This window comes from Symphalangus syndactylus, chromosome 22 (genome assembly GCF_028878055.3).
Source record: "Symphalangus syndactylus isolate Jambi chromosome 22, NHGRI_mSymSyn1-v2.1_pri, whole genome shotgun sequence".
Classification (NCBI taxonomy): Eukaryota; Metazoa; Chordata; class Mammalia; order Primates; family Hylobatidae; genus Symphalangus; species Symphalangus syndactylus.
Genome location: NC_072444.2, coordinates 10,676,313 through 10,694,838, shown reverse-complemented (window position 1 = coordinate 10,694,838; position 18,526 = coordinate 10,676,313). Strand labels below are relative to the sequence as shown.

The window sequence follows — 18,526 nt, the reverse complement described above, 5'->3', positions numbered from 1 at the left end:
GAGCCCTTCTTAGCAGAGGAAGCTGTTTGGGGGGAAAAGGGGCCAGAGAAGCAGGTAGGCTCCTCAAGCTTGGATGGAGTGGGGCTTGGCACTAGATTTGCTTAAAGTCCAGCCACTTCAGCCTCTCCCTTCGGTTTGTCTCCTCGGGGTTCCCTGTACGTACCCCTTTCCCTCCAGCACTGGAGCCCAAGTCTCCCGCTGAGCAGGCCCCTCTCCCTCCACGCCCAGGCTTCTTAAACCAACCCCGCCTCCCCTTGTCATTCATGAGCCAGGTAGGAGGACTTAACGGAGCACTTCCTGTGGGCCTTGCAGGGTGGGGAGCCAGAGGAAATGACCTGGTTCCTGTTCTTAGCATCCTGGGGGTGGGATGGGAGGTAGGAATAGAAACCAAAAGAGAGAAATGGAAAACAGGGAGATTGGCTTAAGACTTCTCCATCTGTAGGCTGAACCCGTTATCCTCATTTTGCAGATGCAGAAACTGAGGCTCAGAAGCGTTCGGCCACGTGCATGCATTGTCTTTCCCATTGGTGCTCCATTGCCAGTAATAAGGTGAGTTATATCTAAATATATCCGTAGATTCATTCAACAGCATCTACAAGAGTGCTGCAGTTCCCGCAAGGATCAGACCTGCCCCTGCCCTTGGGAGCTGGCAGTCTGGAGGGTGAGGCTGCGTCTGGGGACCCAGAGGATGCAGTTGTTGGTCCCATCTGAACCGGTTGGGGGAGGGAAGGGTGGAAATGTGTGAGAGACTTTGTAGATTTCTTATGTGCAAAGGACCTGCGCCAGTATAACTTTCAAAGAGGCAATATCATGACTCCCATACAAATTAAAATGAACATGTGTCAAAGATTTTCTTTGACTTATTAATTGACATGGAATCAGCAAGATGTTAAAATGAGTTCAACTGAGAATTTGACTTACAGGTATTTATATTCTCTACTGGACAAAATTCCTTTGCACGGTTATGAGCAGGAATCATTTGCTTTGTGATATGTTTTCCTCAAATTGCCTCTATCCCTACAGAGCTATAAAGCTAATCAAAGACAATCAAAGGCCCACAAGCACACACCCCTAAAGAATCATCATCACTAGAGGGTCACAGCCAACACCCGGCACTCCTCTGAAAGGAACACACCCAGAAATCTCTTGCCTTTTCCCAGGCTTTGATATATTTTCTTGGCCGACTCCTGGAAGGATCAGGATGAATCAGGTAGCAGCCCTTGCTGAGCAGGCAGGGCCATCTTAGAGCTTGGTCCTCCTCTTTGCAAAATCTTCCCCATTCAGGCTGTAACTTCTAGCTGCAGCCAGGGTCAGTAATCGCCAGCAGGTGGCGCTGAGGCACGTGGGGAATTCTTTGACCCTTGCGGCCCGGCAGGAGTCAGATTTCCTGACTTAAGGATTTCACGGGACCCTTTCTCCCCACCCCCTCCCCACCTTCTCCTTCTTCTCCTCTTTCTCCTTATCCTTTTTCTCCTCCTCCTCCTTCCTTCTTTTTTTTTTTGGTTGTTGTTGTTTAGTTTTTTGAGACGTGGTCTCGCTATGTTGCCCAAGCTGGTCTTGAACTCCTGGGCTCAAGTGATTCACCCGCTTCAGCCTTCCAAGGTGCAGGGATCACAGCCGTAAGCCACCGCGCCAGGCCATTCCCCCTCTTTTGGTTCAAGTTTTCTCATGATCACAGGGCCGTTTCCAAGTGAGCTCATCTCGAGCCATAAATTCAGCCATTCACTGATTCAATCAATCTTTGATTTGACAAAGTGTCCAGGCCCAAAGTCATATTCCTGAGGCTCTCCAGGAATTCTTTGTGTCCAAGAAGCAGCCCTTGTCTCTGCTTGTCCAGCTTTGCTGCTCCCAGAAGGAGCAAGGCCTCACTCACCTTTGAGGATGAATTCTGCCATCTCAGGGCCCCATCCCACACTGCCCCCCGCCCCCGCCCTGCTTTTGGGTGTATCCACACCCCCCTGGAAACCTGGAAAAGTCACCTCAGCAGAGGTTGAATAAAAAGCTTTACTTCTTTGTCTCCTTTCAAGCTCTCATTATCCCCCCTTTTTTTTTTTGAGACAGAATCTTATTCCGTCACCCAGGCTGGAGTGCAGGGGTGCGATCTCGTCTCATTGCAACCTCTGTCTTCTGGATTCAAGTGACTCTCATGCCTCAGCCTCCTGAGTAGCTGGAATTACAGGTGCACACCACCGCGCCCAGCTAATTTTTGTATTTTTAGTACAGTTGGGGTTTCACCATTTTGGCCAGGCTGGTCTCGAACTCCTGACCTCTGGTGATACGCCTGCCTCAGCCTCCCAATGTGCTGGGATTACAAGTGTGAGCCACCGCTCCCGGCTTCATTCCCATTTTACAGGTGAGAAAGTGGCTACTGCTCCTCTGGGTCTGTCCTGGCCGTGGGGGAAGGTTGTATCTCTTTGCTATACTCCGCTTTACTCAGGCCAGAGGATGGCTGAAGAGCTGCCCCCAGGCCTCACTGTTTCCCTGGCCTTCCCATAAACTCACATTCATGGAGGACTGCAGCATAAGAAGCACCTCCTATGCGCTTCCCGAGGGCCTGGAAAGTTCTCCAGAATGTAGTGGGAATAAGTACAAGCACAGCCCCATCCCAGCTCAGCAAGGAAGGAGTGCTCGGGTGACCACAGCTCCCTCCTCAGCTGAGACCCTGCCCTGGGGTAGGGGCAGCAGGCCAAGGGGACGGAGGTGGGCAGGCAGGGTCTGCAGGCCATCATGGTAGTGAGGTCTGTACCAGGGCCAGGGCACACATCTGTCCCACTGGGTGCAGGCTGGGCAGTGTTTCCCTGGCTCCTTGGCTCTTCCCTGTATGCTGGGTGCAGAATTGTGGGGCATCAGGGAGAAAACCTTCCTCCTCTAGGTTAGCGTCTCTGCCCTCCACCCTGTGACTGTGACAGCAGCAGGAAAGAGGTCACCACAGTGCTCTTGCGTCTCAGGGATTCCCTGAAAGGAGAATCTGAGAGAAAAGAGTAGGAGTCCTTGGGAAGCAGATCCTGAGCAGAAAGGTCCGTGGTCTCTGGCCACCTGGGGCCTGTGGGCAGTGAGATCTGCTGGGAATGAAGTGGATGGTGGCATAAATTTGAAGGCAGGTAGGGGAGAAGCAGCACCAGACCCCCAGGGCCCGGACAGGCCAGCGGACTCCCTGCAATTTGCACGACCTTGCATCTCCCTTCCTTTCCTGGGAAGCATGTGGTCTGATAGCTTCCAGGATGACAGCTTGTGCTGGGGCCTGGACTTCTCTGCTCTGACAGATTCAGACATCTGTCTTAGTTTGTTTTCTGTTGCTTACAACAGAATACTGAAACTGGGTAATTTCTAAAGGAAATGAATGTATTTTTAAAGTTCTGGAGGCTGGGAAGTCCAAGGTCGAGGGGCCACATCTGGTGGGAGCCTTCTTGCTGGTGGGAGCTCTCTGCAGAGTCCTGTGGGAGGGCATGACATTGCACGGTGAGGGGGCTGAGGGGTGTCCCTCAGTGTCCCTTCCTCTTCTTATAAAGTCCCCAGTCCCACTCCTATAATCACCAATTAACTCATTAATCCATTAACCCACAAGATTAATCCATTCATGAGGGCAGAGCCTTCATGATCCAATCACCTCTTAGAGGTCCTACCTCTCAATACAGCCACATTGGGGATTACATTTCAGCATAGGCTGGGTGCACTGGCTCATGCCTGCAATCCCAGCACTTTGAGAGGCCAAGGTGGGCGGATTGCTTGAGCCCAAGAGTTCCAGACCAGTCTGGGCAACATGGTGAAACCCCATCTTGACAAAAAATAAAAAAATTAGCCAGGCATGGTGGTACGCACGTGTAGTCCCAGCTACTCTAGGGGCTGAGGTGGGAAGATTGCCTGAGCCCAGGGAGGTTGACGCTGCAGTGAGCTGTGACCGTGCCACTGCACTCCAGCCTGGGCAACAGAGTGAGGCCTTGTCTCAGGTGGGCGCGGTGGCTCACGCCTGTAATCCCAGCACTTTGGGAGGCCAAGGCGGGCAGATCACGAGGTCAGGAGATCGAGACCATCTTGGCTAACACGGTGAAACCCCGTCTCTACTAAATATACAAAAAAAATTAGCCGGGCTTGGTGGTGGGCGCCTGTAGTCCCAGCTACTCGGGAGGCTGAGGCAGGAGAATGGTGTGAACCCAGGAGGTGGAGCTTGCAGTGAGCCGAGATCGCGCCACTGCACTCCAGCTTGGGCCACAGAGCAGGACTCCATCTCAAAAAAAGAAAAAAAAAAAAAAAAAAATATATATATATACACACACACACACACATATATATATACACACACAAACACACACATATATACACATATATATAAAAGAAAAAAGTATTTCAACATGAGTTTTGGAAGGGACAAATAGCCCAACCACAACAATAACCCAGAGTTATTCCATCAGGATGGGTCCCTGGGGGTTCTGTAAAGGCAGTATTTCATTTCCTCAGATGTACTTTGAGAAACTGCTGGAATTTCTGGTTTGGGGAAGGCTGAGCCCCTCAGAGGTCTAGATGAGATTTTCTGGTTTCTTCCTTTGCTGGGAAAAATGCATCAGGATGGCCTCGTTTAGACTGTCAGGCACTCTAGGATCCTTGGACCTCCCTCAGGAGAAGAAAATTTGGACCTTCTACCACCAATAGGAAGGGCACTCAGAAATCCTGGTGATATGGCTCTGATGAGTGGAGGAACACCAGGATTCTTGGTCCTCATGCTGGTTTAGATAAAACGACACAGACACGTAGAGTTGTTTTAAGGAGTGGAGAGTTTAATAGGCAAGAAGGGAGAAGGCAGAAGGAAGAAGCTCCCCCATACAGAGACAGAAAGAAGAGGGCTCCAAAGCCGAGAGAGGGAACCCCAAGTGGGGTGCAAACCAGCCAGGTATATATACAGAGGCTGGAGGAGGCGGTGTCTGATTTGCATAGGGCTCAGGGGATTGGTTTGACCAGGCATGTCATTCACTTAGCCCGCAAAAAAGCTGGCCTTCCCACCTTAGCCTTTTAATATGCAAATGCAGGTGCCAGGATGTTTTACACACGTGGGGATCTGTGGGGGCAGCCATGTTGCCAGGAACATGTGGGGCAAGGGCAAGAAGGCTGCAGAATCGCCATGTAGGGTGGACCCAGTTTCTAATGACCTGCATTTGCATATTAAAGGCTTTTCTGGAGATGCTTTAAAAAACGAAAACTTTCCAAGGATTCCTTTTCCTCTCTATCTGCCTAAAATAATTTCTTAATAACTCCTACAACACTAATATTCTGAGTATCAGAGGAACTGTGTTTTTAATTTGGCTCTCATGCGGATGAAGCAGGGCGCACCTGAGAGGGCCAGGAATGTTAGCAGCTGTGTCCTATGGCGTGGGCTCCCTCCCTCCGTTTCCAAAGGGGCGGATACAGGAGAAGGTGGAGGGCTCTGCACAGCTGCCTTTGGTGCCTGAAGTCCCACTGAGGCAAATCTGGGCCACACAGCCTCACCCCATTACCCCCTTTATGAGTGATTTCTGGAGATATTCCGAGCCCAGCACATTCTCATCCTCAGGTATTTTAGCGATCTATTCCTAGGGCACAAATCATCCCCAATCTTAGCAGCTTAAAACTATATACGTTAGGCCGGGCGTGTTGGCTCACGCTTGTAATCCCAGCACTTTGGGCGGCTGAGGCGGGCGGATCACGAGGTCAGGAGATCGAGACCACTGTGAAACCCCGTCTCTACTAAAAATACAAAAAATTAGCCGGGCGTGGTGGCGGGCGCCTGTAGTCCCAGCTACTCGGAGAGGCTGAGGCAGGAGAATGGCGTGAACCCGGGAGACGGAGCTTGCAGTGAGCCGAGATTGCGCCACTGCACTCCAGCCTGGGCGACAGAGCGAGACTCGGTCTCAAAAAAAAAAAAAAAAAAAACTATATACATTTGGCCAGGCATGGTGGCTCACGCCTATAATCCCACTACTTTGGGAGGCCAAGGCGGGCGGATCACCTGAGGTCGGGAGTTCGAGATCAGCCTGACCAACATGGAGAAACCCTGTCTCTATTAAAAATACAAAAAATTAGCCGGGCATGGTGGTGCATGCCTGTAATTCCAGCTATTCTGGAGGCTGAGGCAGGAGAATCATTTGAACCCAGGAGGCGGAGTTTGCAGTGAGCTGAGATTGTGCCCTTGCACTCCAGCCTGGGCAACAAGAGTGAAACCCTGTCTCAAAAACAAACAAACAAAAAACCCAAAACCAATATACATTTATATACATTTATCCTCTCGCTGAGCTTCTGAGGGTCAGGAATCCAGGAGCAGCTTAGCTGGGTGGCCCTGACTCAGGGTCTGTCTTTTTTTTTTTTTTTTTTTTTTTTTTGAGACGGAGTCTGGCTCTGTCACCCAGGCTGGAGTACAGTGGCACGATGATCTCAGCTCACTGCAAGCTCTGCCTCCCGGGTTCACGCCATTCTCCTGCCTCAGCCTCCCGAGTAGCTGGGACTACAGGCGCCCGCCACCATGCCCAGCTAATTTTTTGTATTTTTAGTAGAGACGGGGTTTCATCGTGTTGTCCAGGATGGTCTCGATCTCCTGACCTCATGATCCACCTGCCTCGGCCTCCCAAAGTGCTGGGATTACAGGCGTGAGCCACAGCGCCCGGCCTCTCAGGGTCTGTCTTGAAGTTGTGGTCAAGATGTCAGCTGGGACTGGGCGTGGGGGCTCATGCCTGCAATCCCAGCACTTTGGGAGGCCAAGGCAGGTGGATTGCTTGAGCTCAGAAGTTCGAGACCAGCCTGGGCAACATGGCAAAACCCCATCACTACAAAAAACACGAAAAAATTAGCCAGGCCTGGTGGCAAGCGCCTGTGATCCTAGCTACTTGCAGGGCTGAGGCGAGAGGATCACCTGAACCCAGGAGGTCGAGGCTGCAGTGAGCCATGTTTGCACCACTGCACTCCAGCCTGGATGACAGAGTGAGACCCTGTCTCCAGAAAAAAAAAAAAAAAAATTAGCCAGGCATGGTGACGCATGCCTGTAATCCCAGCTATTTGGGAGGCTGAGGCAAGAGAATCGCTTGAACCCAGGAAGCAGAGGTTGCAGTTGCAGTGAGCCGAGATCACGCCACTGCACTCCAGCCTGGGCGACAGAGCCAGACTCCGTCTCAAAACAAACAAACAAAAAAACAGGTTCTAGACGTCAGGCCTAGGAATCTATATTTAAACCTGCTCTATAAGCGATCCAGATGCACAGCAAAGGTTGAGAAGTGTTTCAGATGTAGCTTCATCCCAGCTCCCAAAGTGCCACAAATTGCACAAAGTGCTGGTGCTCACTGGAAGGCCACATGCTTGCCCCCCATCCTCTCCACCATGCCCTGACCATCTCCTTGATCTTGTCCCAGCACTGTGTATCGAGACCTCAGTCCCTCTCCTAGCAGGAGCCTGGACCCCTGGGACAGGCAATTTTTGTTCTAACCCTGCTCTTGATACCATCTTTTCTTTTTTTTTTTCCTCTTTCTTTTTCTTTCTGTTCTGATTCTCACCAATGTTCATTTTTAATTTTATCATTTAAAAATCTTTTATAGTTATGTAAACAACCTCAAACTTTTTTCTGGAGCTAGGTGATGAATAACCAAATAGGGGAAGGAATTTCAATTGCCCCTAATCCTATATTAGTCCCTGTGCAGATGGGCCTAATGAGTACTGCACCAGGACTTCTAATTATCTTTAATAAGCTTCAGGCTGGGCGCGGTGGCTCACGCTTGTAATCCCAGCACTTTGGGAGGCCAAGGCGGGCGGATCACGAGGTCAGGAGATCGAGACCACGGTGAAACCCCGTCTCTACTAAAAATACAAAAAAATTAGCCGGGCGTGGTGGCGGGTTCCTGTAGTCCCAGCTACTCGGAGAGGCTGAGGCAGGAGAATGGCGTGAACCCGGGAGGCGGAGCTTGCAGTGAGCCGAGATTGCGCCACTGCACTCCAGCCTGGGCGACAGAGCGAGACTCCGTCTCAAAAAAAAAAAAAATGAGCTTCTACAATTCATGGGGTGTGATAGAATGAGGTTGATTGTTAATCAGATGGCCCAATGAATCAAGCCTCCTGGTATCTACGCCCTTGGATAGGCCCCTCCCATGGTGACGCGGGGATTGGCCACGTGACTTGCTTTGGCTAGTGGGACATCAGTAACTACGACACAGAGGCCAGATAAGTGCTTGTGATTTGGGGCTTACTCTGTTAGCACTGTCCTGGAACCACCATGTGAGGAAACCTAGGCTACATGGTCATCCTTGAGGATGAAAGATCTCATGAAGAGTGAGGCTTAACCATCCCCACCTTCCCAGCTGAACCTAGCCCACAGCTGAACCTAGCTCACAGCCATTCTTCCAGCTGAACGTAGCTGCGCAAGTAAGCCCTGGAAAAATCAGCAGAAGAATGCAGCCAACCCATATTTTCATGAGAAATAAAAAAAATTACTGTTTTAAGCCTAAGTCTTGGGTTGTTTGTTATGCAGCAATAGCTAACTGATATAATGGGTCACAGTAACACTCACAGGACAATATTTCTGTGCTACTATTTCCACTTGATATTCTGGAGCTTCCTGTAGATCTGTTGCAGTGAAGCAATAAAGCAATACAGTGGCTTAAACAAGATCGTTTGTTTTCTTCTGTGCAAGAGGTCAGAGTTAGGTGGTTCATGTCTGGTGGGGCAACTGTGCCCACCTTCAAAATGACCCTTCTGGCTGGGCGTGGTGGCTCATGCCTGTAATCTCAGTACCTTGGGAGGCCGAGGTGGGCATATCACTTGAGCTCAGGAATTTGAGACCAGTCGGGGCAACACAGTGAGATCCCGTCTCTACTAAAAATACAAAAAATAAAACGGGCGGCTGGGCGCAGTGGCTCACGCCTGTAATCCCAGCACTTTGGGAGGCTGAGGCGGGTGGATCACGAGGGCAGGAGTTTAAGACTAGCCTGGCCAAGATGGTAAAACCCCGATTCTACTAAAAATACAAGAATTAGCCGGCTGTGGTGGTGGGGGCCTGTAATACCAGCTACTCTGGAGGCTGAGGCAGAGAACTGCTTGAACCTGGGAGGCAGAGGTTGCAGTGAGCCGAGATTGCACCACTGCACTCCAGCCTGGGCAAGAGAGTGAGACGCCGTCTCAAAAAAAATAAAATAAGCTGGGTCTGGTGGCCCACACCTCTAGTCCCAGCTACTCTGGAGGCTGAGTAGGAGGATTGCTTGAGCCCAGGAGGTGGAGGTTGCAGTGAGCTATGATCACACCATTGCACTCCAGCCTGGGTGACAGAGTGAGACCCTGTCTCAAAAAAAAAAAAAAAGAAAAAGAGAGAGAGGAGTGAGGTGGGAAAATAACCAATCCTTTGGCACATATCACTTCGATTCATATTTCTTTGCTAAAGCTTGGGCCCATGGCTTCACCTAGTTGCAAGGGAGACTGGGAAATGTACTTTCTTTCTTCTTCTTCTTTTTGTTTTTTTTGAGATGAAGTCTCGTTGGCTCTGTTGCCCCAGACTGGAGTGCAATGGCGTGATCTCGGCTCACTGCAACCTCCGCCTCCTGTGATTAAGCAATTCTCCTGCCTCACCCTCCCAAGTAGCTGGGATTACAGGCACCTGCCACCACACCCGGCCAATTTTTTGTATTTTTTGTAGAGACGGGGTTTCATCATGTTCGGCAGGCTAGTCTTGAACTCCTGACCTCAAGTGATCCACCCTCCTCTGCCTCCCAAAGTGCTGGGATTACAGATGTGAGCCACCGTGCCTGGCCTGGGAAATGTACTTTCTAGCCAAGCAGCATGTGCCCAGCTAAAATATGGCCATTCTATTTATTAAAGAGAGAAGGAGAAACTACTCATTTGAGGATGACTAGCAGTCAATGCTGTGTAATCTGCCTCCAGGGTTCTCAGCAGTGTTCTCACTAAATATGAGTATCCCACGGATTAGGTGGTTTAATTTCTTATCATAAAACAATCATAAGTATCAAGTTTTTGTCTACGAATTGGTTAGGGAGATTTAGGCTGCAAGTAACAGAATACTAAACAAAAAGTTGCCTAAAGAGTTGGGAGTTTCCTAGCTTAGGCAACATAAGAGAAGACCTCTATCTTTACAAAATTTTTTTTTTTTTTTTGGAGACAGAGGCTTGCTCTGTTGCCCAGGCTGGAGTTTAGTGGTGCAATCTCGGCTCACTGCAACCTCCACCTCCTGGGTTCAAGTGATTCTTCTGCCTCAGCCTCCCGAGTAGCTGGGACTGCAGGCACACACCACCACGCCTGGGTAATTTTTGTATTTTTAGGAGAGACGGGGTTTCCTCATATTGGCCAGGCTGGTCTTGAACTCCTGAACTCGTGATCTGCCCGCCTCAGCCTCCCAAAGTGCTGGGATTACAGGAGTGAGCCACTGCGCCCGACCTTCTCCAAATAATTTTTAAAAATGAGCCAGGTGTGGTGGTATGTGCCTGTGGTCCCAGCTACTCAAGAGGCTGAGGCAGGAGGATCGTCTGAGCCTGGGAGGCCAAGGCCGCAGTGAGCCATGATCACACCACTGCAGTCCAGCCTCCAGCCTCTGCAATGGAGTGAGAGTGTCTCAAAAAAAAAAAAAAAAAAAAAAGAGTCAGGAGTTTTATCTTAAGATATCTTGGGGTAGACCATTTTTGAGTCAAGCGCTTCATGGTTGAAAGATGACTACAGTGGCTCCAAGCATCATATCCACAGAGAACAACTAAATAACAGCTATTATATATTGAGTACTTATCATGTGCTAGAACTGTGTGGGCATTTTAAGTGTATTCACTCATTTGATTTTCACAGCACCCTGTGAAGAAAGTCCAATTATTTTCATTTTGCAGATGAGAAACACAAGGTACAGAAAGGTCGGGTAATCTGCTTAAGCCAATCAGAGGCAGAGCCACGCTTTTAGCCCAGATGGTTTGACCCTGGAGCCTGCACTTTTGTGTGGCTGCATTTGCCATGGGCAGCATCTCAGAAAGGGAGGCTTGGACAGGGGTCCCCCTAAAACATCTCTTTTTATTAGAGGAGGAAAATTCCTCCCAGAAGCCCCCAGCAGTGTCCCCCTCCTATCTCATTGGCCAGAATAGGGTCCCATGGTTCTCCTCAACCCAATTACCAGCAGAGGGGAGTGATCAAATGTAAATACCCCAGTCACCATCCACCTGGGGGTAATTAGTACCTTGTCCTCCCACCAGAACAAAACAAGCTTCTTTTAGCAAGGAAGCAGGGGGCAAATATCTGCCCGTAGGCAGAACCCATGGTTGGTAGCTGGGGTCCGCCAGCCCACTGGGATTGAAATAAGGCTGGCTCAGACCGTATCCCTTACTTTCCACAAGGCTTCTGCAATTTCTCAGGCTTACAATTGTGTGCCTCTGATTTCCGGCTTCTGCTGAATTCTAGCAGCTGTTCCCTTTATTTCTGCCCTGGAATTGACTCAAATGTAGGATGCAGCCCGTTTCTTCTCCCAAGAAACCGTGGATACCAGACTGCTCTGTAAGCAGAATTTTACTGAAGATTTGTGGGTCCCTGGAAGAGTTACAGAGTGGCTCAGCACACGACTGAAAGTGGCACCGGGACGTCTCTGCTCTTCCAAGCTGGTTCCTCAGGCATCCTCCAGCCCCGCCCGCGCAGGGCTGCTGCTCCCATCTGCTGGCGCCCATCTACCCGCCTCCCTTCTTCAGCCCCTGCGGGACACCTGGATGCCCCAGGGGCTTCCAATTCTCACACAGGAGATCCTGCATTTCAGCTCTCCCTAGCCCCTCCTGCTCTTCCCAAACCAGGCTGCCAAGCCAAACCCAGTAAGGGCCCTTTAAGAACAAAAGGGCCTTTTAGTTAATGCAGCAGGATCTACTTTCCTTAGAAGGAAGCTTTGATTATAAATAACAACCCTTCCCCTCTGGGTTCCTCCAGGTGCATTGGAAATTCAAATTTCAGAATAAGCTGACTGCCAAGAGGGCCCTCCCTGTGTCGGGACCTGTCTGAGCCCCTTAGTCCGTGGGAAATTCACAGAGAAGGAAACGGTCACTTTTCCTGCACCTGAGAAGGTAAAAATCAAACTGCCTTAGAAAGATACTGTCCTCCTAAAAACTGGTGCCTCTGTACACCTCAAGGAGTCAGCAGGCTCTGCCTCCGAGGCTTAAAAACCTCAGGGATTTCTTTCTCTCTTTCTTTCTTTCTTTCTTTCTTTCTTTCTTTCTTTCTTTCTTTCTTTCTCTCTCTCTCTCTCTCTCTCTCTCTCTTTCTTTCCTTCCTTCCTTCCTTCCTTCCTTCCTTCCTTCCTTCCTTCCTTCCTTCCTTTTTTGAGACAGGGTCTTGCTCTGTCACCCAGGCTGGAGTGCAGTGGTGTGATCTTGGCTCCCCTGCAGTCTCAACCTGCCAGGCTCAAGCCATCCTCCCACCTCACCCTCCCACATAGCTGGGACTACAGGCACCCATCACCACATCTGGCTAATTTTTGTATTTTTTGTAGAGAAGGGGTTTCGCCATGTTGGCCAGGCTGGTCTGGAACTCCTGGACTCAAGAGATCCACCTGCCTCGGCCTCCCAAAGCCCACGCCCAACCAGCCTCAGTGATTTTTTTTTTTTTTTTTTTTGAGACGGAGTCTCGCTCTGTCGCCCGGACTGGAGCGCAGTGGCACGGTCTCGGCTCACTGCAACGTCTGCCTGCCGGGTTCAAGGGATTTTCCCGCCTCAGCCACCTGTGAGCCACCATGCAGGCCAGCCTCAGTGACTTCTTAGGAGCCTGTCGTATGCAATCTTGGGAGCTGAAGAGTGAGAGGGACCCACCCCATCCTACTTCTACAGAATCCTTGGCACCCCCACCAATGTTCCTAGACTCCCATCTCAGGACCAAGGTAATGCAGACCCGAAGCCCAGCCCTATCCTGGCTCCCATGCATCCCACAGCCTCTGGGGTAGAGGTGGTTAGAGGCACCAGCTCCAGACCTTGGCTGCCTTCTGTCTGCCCTGAGGGTCTGCTCAGATCAGGGCACCCCCTCTCCCAGGCTGGGGCTCAGCCTCAGCATCCTCAGCAGGGCTTCCCACAGCGGCATTTCCACAACTTTCCAGCCCTGGCCCCTGTTCAAGGGTTTGGCCTCGGGCAGGACTGGAGCTGAGTGGCAGAGGAGGAGGAGGAGGAGGAGGAGCGGGGAGAGAGCCGAGTAGTTCAGGTTGCCGCAGGGGAGAGAGGAGGGAGGAGAAGAGGAGGAGGGGAGGGAGCGAAGGTCCTCAGAACCCAAGTGCGGGGCGGCCTCAGGAAGGTGACTTCTGTTATTCTCCCTGTGCACCGTGTCTTTAGGAAAATCCCCCTCACACAACAGCCCAACAGCCTTATCTCCGCAGTTGCTCTGAGAGCAGGGGAAAATGTCCTGCAGTTCTTGCCCCTCATTTGGGTCAACTCCAGGCCAGAATTAAAGGCGACAGCTGCAAGGAATCAGCAGAAGCAAGACAGCTGCCATGAGCACGAGCCCCCAGAGCTGGCAGAAACCTTGGAGGCTTTGTGTAGCTACAGCGATGGCCACGTCTGGGCTGGCACTCACCTTATGCCAGTCTCTAGGGAGGAGCCCGCATTTGCAGACTGGGTTACATCTTTTCTTTTCCCCTCTTCCACGCTGGGATTCTTTTTTTTTTTTTTTTTTTTGAGACAGAGTCTCGCTCTGTTGCCCAGGCTGGAGTGCAGTGGTGCGATCTTGGCTCACTGCAACCTCTGCCTCCCAGGTTCAAGCGATTCTCCTGCCTCAGCCTCCTGAGTAGCTGGGATTACAGGCGCCCACCCCCATGCCTGGCTAATTTTTGTATTTTTAGTAGAGACGGGGTTTCGTCATGTTGGCCAAGCTGGTCTCAAACTCCTGACCTCGGGTGATCCGCCTGCCTTGGCCTCCCAAAGTGCTGGGATTACAAGCGTGAGCCACCGTGCCTGGCCTGGAAATTGTTTTTTTTTTTTTTTTTAAACCCTCAGGTGATTCTGACTCTCCTGGAACCTGAGAACCACCAGTCTGTGGGAACAGAGCCCTGCTTTGGGTCAGGTGTGTATAACTATGGTATTCCCTTTCTTCTTTGCCTCTATTTGTTGTTGTTGTTGTTTTGTGTTTTGTTTTTTTTGAAACGGAGTCTCGCTGTCACCCAGGCTGGAGTGCAGTGGTGCAATCTCGGCTCACTACAATCTCCGCCTCCCGGGTTCACACCATTCTCCTGCCTCAGCCTCCCGAGTAGGTAGGTGGTAAGGGAGGAGACCACCCCTCATATTGTCTTACGCCCAATTTCTGCCTCCAAAGAAAGAAGTAAAAACTAAAAGGCAGAAATGAAATCCACAGGCAGACAGTCCGGTGCTGCTGGGCCTGGTAGTTAAAGATTGACCCCTGACCTAATCAGTTATGTTGTCTATAGATTACAGACATTGTATAGAAATGCACTGTGAGGCTGGGTGCGGTGGCTCACGCCTGTAATGCCAGCACTTTGGGAGGCCCAGGCAGGTGGATCACTTGAGGTCAGGAGTTCGAGACCAGCCTGACCAACATGGAGAAACCCTGTCTCTACTAAAAATACAAAATTAGCTGGGTGTGGTGATGCATGCCTGTAATCCCAGCTACTCCGGAGGCTGAGGCAGGAGAATCACTTGAACCTAGGAGGTGGAGGTTGCGGTGAGCCGAGATTGTGCCATTGCACTCCAGCCTGGGCAACAAGAGCAAAAAACTCTGTCTCCAAAAAAAAAAAAGAAATGCACTGTGAAAATCCCTATCCTGTTTTGTTCCGATCTAATTACCAGTGCATGCAGCCCCCAGTCACGTACCCCCTGCTTGCTCAATCAATCATGACCCCCTCACACGCACCCCCCCTTAGAGTTGTGAGCCCTTAAAAGGGATAGGAATTGCTCACTCGGGGAGCTTGGCTCTCAAGACAGGAGTCTTGCCGATATGCTCCCGGCCAAATAAACCCCTTCCTTCTTTTTTTTTTTTGAGACAGAGTCTGGCTCTGTCCCCCAGGCTGGAGTGCAGTGGCACCATCTCGGCTCACTGCAAGCTCCGCCTCCTGGGTTCACGCCATTCTCCTGCCTCAGCCTCCCAAGTAGCTGGGACTACAGGCGCCTGCCGCCACGCCCGGCTAATTTTTTTTTTGTATTTTTAGTAGAGACAGGGTTTCACTATGTTGTCCAGGATGGTCTGGAACTCCTGACCTCGTGATCCGCCCACCTCGGCCTCCCAAAGTGCTAGGATTACAGGCTTGAGCCACCGCGCCCGGCCATCCCCCTTCCTTCTTTAACTCGGTGTCTGAGGAGTTTTGTCTGAGGCTGGTCCTGCTACACTGGGACTACAGGCGCTCGCCACCACACCCGGCTAATTTTTTAGTAGAGGCAGGGTTTCACCATGTTAGCCAGGATGGTCTCGATCGCCTGACCTCATGATCCACCTGCCTTGGCCTCCCAAAGTGCTGGGATTGCAGGCGTGAGCCACCGCACCCAGCCCTACTCTCTGCCTCTATTTGTTTAGGGGCAGGCATAGAATCCCATTCTAGTCAATGAGACAGAAGGGGGTTCTGGAAAGGTCCCCCACCCCCTTATGAAACAAGGAGGACATCTGAGGAGAAGCTTTGCCATGGCCTTTTGCCTTTGGATACTGCCAGAGGGATTAGAAGGCGGAGCTCCACAGTCAGGCAGCTGGGGTGTGTCTCCTAGTGGGGAAAGCAAGAGATAGTGGGACAAAAATAATAACAGTAATAGCAGCAATGCTTCTTGAGGACTTTCTGCATGGCAGGCCCTATTCTAAGCACCTCATGTAGCATATTTCACCCTCAAACAGTCCTAAGGTAGGTTCTGTTATTCGCATTTTATAAATGAGGAAACTGAAGCACAGACAAGTTTAAATACCTTGTTCAAAGTCATACAGCTCATACATGGAGCCAGCATGCAGACCAGGTGCGTGGGGTATGGGCATTGCGGGCTACTGTAGGGACTCTGGCCTTTTCCTCAGCACGGTGGGAAGCTGGTGAAAGGTTTTAAGCAGGGGTGGCCCCTCTGATTTACCTTTTTTTTTTTTTTTTTTGAGACAGGGTCTCACTCTGTTGCCCAGGCTGGCGCGCACTGGTGAGATCTCGGCTCACTGCAGCCTCAAACTCCTGGGCTCAAGTGATCCTCCCACCTCAGCCTCCTGAGAAGCTGGGACTACAGGCAAATGCCACAGTGGCTGGCTCCTTTTCGTATATTTTGTAGAGACGGAGTTTCACCATGTTACCCAGGCTGGTTTTGAACTCCTGAGCTCAAGCAATCCGTCCACCTCTGCCTCCCAAAGTGCTGGGATTACAGGCATGAGCCACCACGTCTGGCCTGATTTACTTTTAAAAGTCACTGAAATGCTTTGCTCATAAAATTCTCTGCTGGGGACAAGCCAGCCATACTTGCACGGCCTGTTCTTCAGCCTCTTTTCCTCCCTGAGACATCAGTCCCTTAGCAAACCCAGTGTCTTGGGTGACTGGGACCAGGGTGACTCAATGGCAGGTGCTGATGGGTGAGACAGCCACAAAGATGATCTTTGGAGAGTGAGTTATAGGTGATTTGTTTTATTTAACTTTTGATTTTTTTATTTTTTTTTTGAGACGGAGTCTCACTCTGTCACCCAGGCTGGAATGCAGTGGCATGATCTCAGCTCACTGCAACCTCCTCCTCCCTGTTCAAGCTACTCTCCTGCCTCAGCCTCCAGAGTAGCTGGGATTCCAGGCATGTGCCACCACACCCAGCTAATCTTTGTATTTTTAGTATAGATGGGGTTTCACCATATTGGCCAGGCTGTTCTCCAACTCCTGACCTCAAGTGATCCACCAACCTTGGCCTCCCAAAGTGTTGGGATTACAGGAGTGAGCCACCACCTCTGGCCAGGTGATTTGTTTTAAATCTGAATTTTTACATTTTTCTATAATAAGTGACCATATATCACTTGCTATTTAAAAAAAAATTTTTTTTTTGAGACAGAGTTTCACCCTTGTTGCCCGGGTTGGAGTGCAATGGCACGATCTTGGGCCACTGCAATCTCTGCCTCCCGGGTTCAAGCGATTCTCCTGCCTCAGCCTCCGAGTAGCTGGGACTACAGGCATGCGCCACCATGCCCAGATAATTTTTGTATTTTTAGTAGAGACGGGGTTTCACCATGTTGGCCAGGCTGGTCTCAAACTCCTGACCTCCGGTGAGTCTCCTGCCTTGGCCTCCCAAAGTGCTGGGATTACAGGCCTGAGCCACTGTGCCCAGCCAAAAGTCATTATTTATAAAAAGAAAGATGAGGGGCCTGCACCCCACCCTCCCCAGTGTTGTTGACTCCTGCTGGTACTGGCTGTAGCTGAAGTCATCATCGTGGAGGCTAACCCTTGGAGGGTGGATAGTGCAGTGGCAGCATCCTAAGTGCTTTATGTGACCTGTATGAACTCATTTAATTCCCACTGGCTTGGCCAAGGCCACAGAGCTGAAGAGTGGCAGGCTAGCGTCCGGACTCTCAGCTATGTACCAGGCTGCTTTTCTGGAAATGGTTTCCACTTCCCCCGTGGGTGAAAGGCCTGTCCTTCCCACACCTTCCACAGTGGAAATGCCCTCCATTCTCTGCTGTGCAGAATTGCTGGTGGAGAAGTGGGTGTTGGGGAGCTGGCGGCAGGAAATAGAAGAGATTGGACAGAAATGTCCTGCAGTTGTTTGAAGCCTAAACAAAAACCCTTTCTTGGCCAGGCACGGTGGCTCATGCCTATAATGCCAGCACTTTGGGAGGCTGAGGTGGGCCGATCACTTGAGGTCAGGAGTTCAAAACCAGCCTGGCTAACATGGTGAAACTCCATCTATTCTAAAAATACAAAAATTAGCCGAGTGTGGTGGTGGGTGCCTCTAATCCCAGCTACTCGGGAGGCTGAGGCAGGAGAATCACTTGAACCCGGGAGGCGGAGGTTGCAGTGAGCCGAGATGGCACCACTGCACTCCAGCCTGGGTGACAAAGCGAGACTCCATCTCAAAAAAAACGAACTCATTCTGTGGTGTCAGCCCACAGAGCCGTCATCTTAGATAGGCTCGGCCCTTCTCGGGACCTTAGGCTCCTGGATCTGTCACAGTACGAGTGGGCAGGGAGGGGTGGTCATTTGAGGGATGTAGACACCTGATAATTATGGTTAAGAATTTGTAGGCCAGGCACGGTGGCTCACACCTGTAATCCTGGCACTCTGGGGGGCTGAGGTGGGCGGATCACGAGGTCAGGAGTTCGAGACCATCCTGACCAACATGGTGAAACCCCGTCTCTACTAAAAATACAAGAATTAGCTGGGAGTGGTGGCATGTGCCTATAATCTCAGCTACTCAGGAGGCTGAGGCAGGAGAATCGCTTGAACCCAGGAGGCAGAGGTTGCAGTGAGCCGAGGTTGCGCCAATGCACTCCAACCTGGGCAAAAAAAAAAGAATTTGCATATTCAAATTTCTGCTCTGACACTTACCAGCTATGAGACCTTTGGCAAGTACCTAAGTTTTGTGAGTCTCCATTTATTTTTATTTAGAGATGGGGTCTTGCTCTGTTGCCCAGGCTA

General features: G+C 50.7%; 1 long non-coding RNA gene across 7 annotated transcripts in view; it reads left to right on the top strand.

The window, feature by feature from the left end:
• Nucleotides 1-290: 290 nt before the first annotated feature.
• Nucleotides 291-18,526, top strand: part of LOC129471868 (uncharacterized) — a 42,258-nt gene continuing 24,022 nt past the window's right edge. For 3 of the 7 annotated variants that reach the window (XR_010118882.1, XR_010118883.1, XR_010118881.1), the window contains exons 1-5: nucleotides 293-374; nucleotides 470-549; nucleotides 11,899-12,032; nucleotides 12,584-12,841; nucleotides 13,944-14,010. This is a non-coding gene — a long non-coding RNA (uncharacterized lncRNA). Of the gene's footprint in view, nucleotides 550-11,898; nucleotides 12,033-12,583; nucleotides 12,842-13,943; nucleotides 14,011-18,526 lie in introns of all 7 variants that reach the window. The other 4 variants (XR_010118884.1, XR_008653780.2, XR_010118885.1 and 1 more) reach the window with 3 other exon arrangements.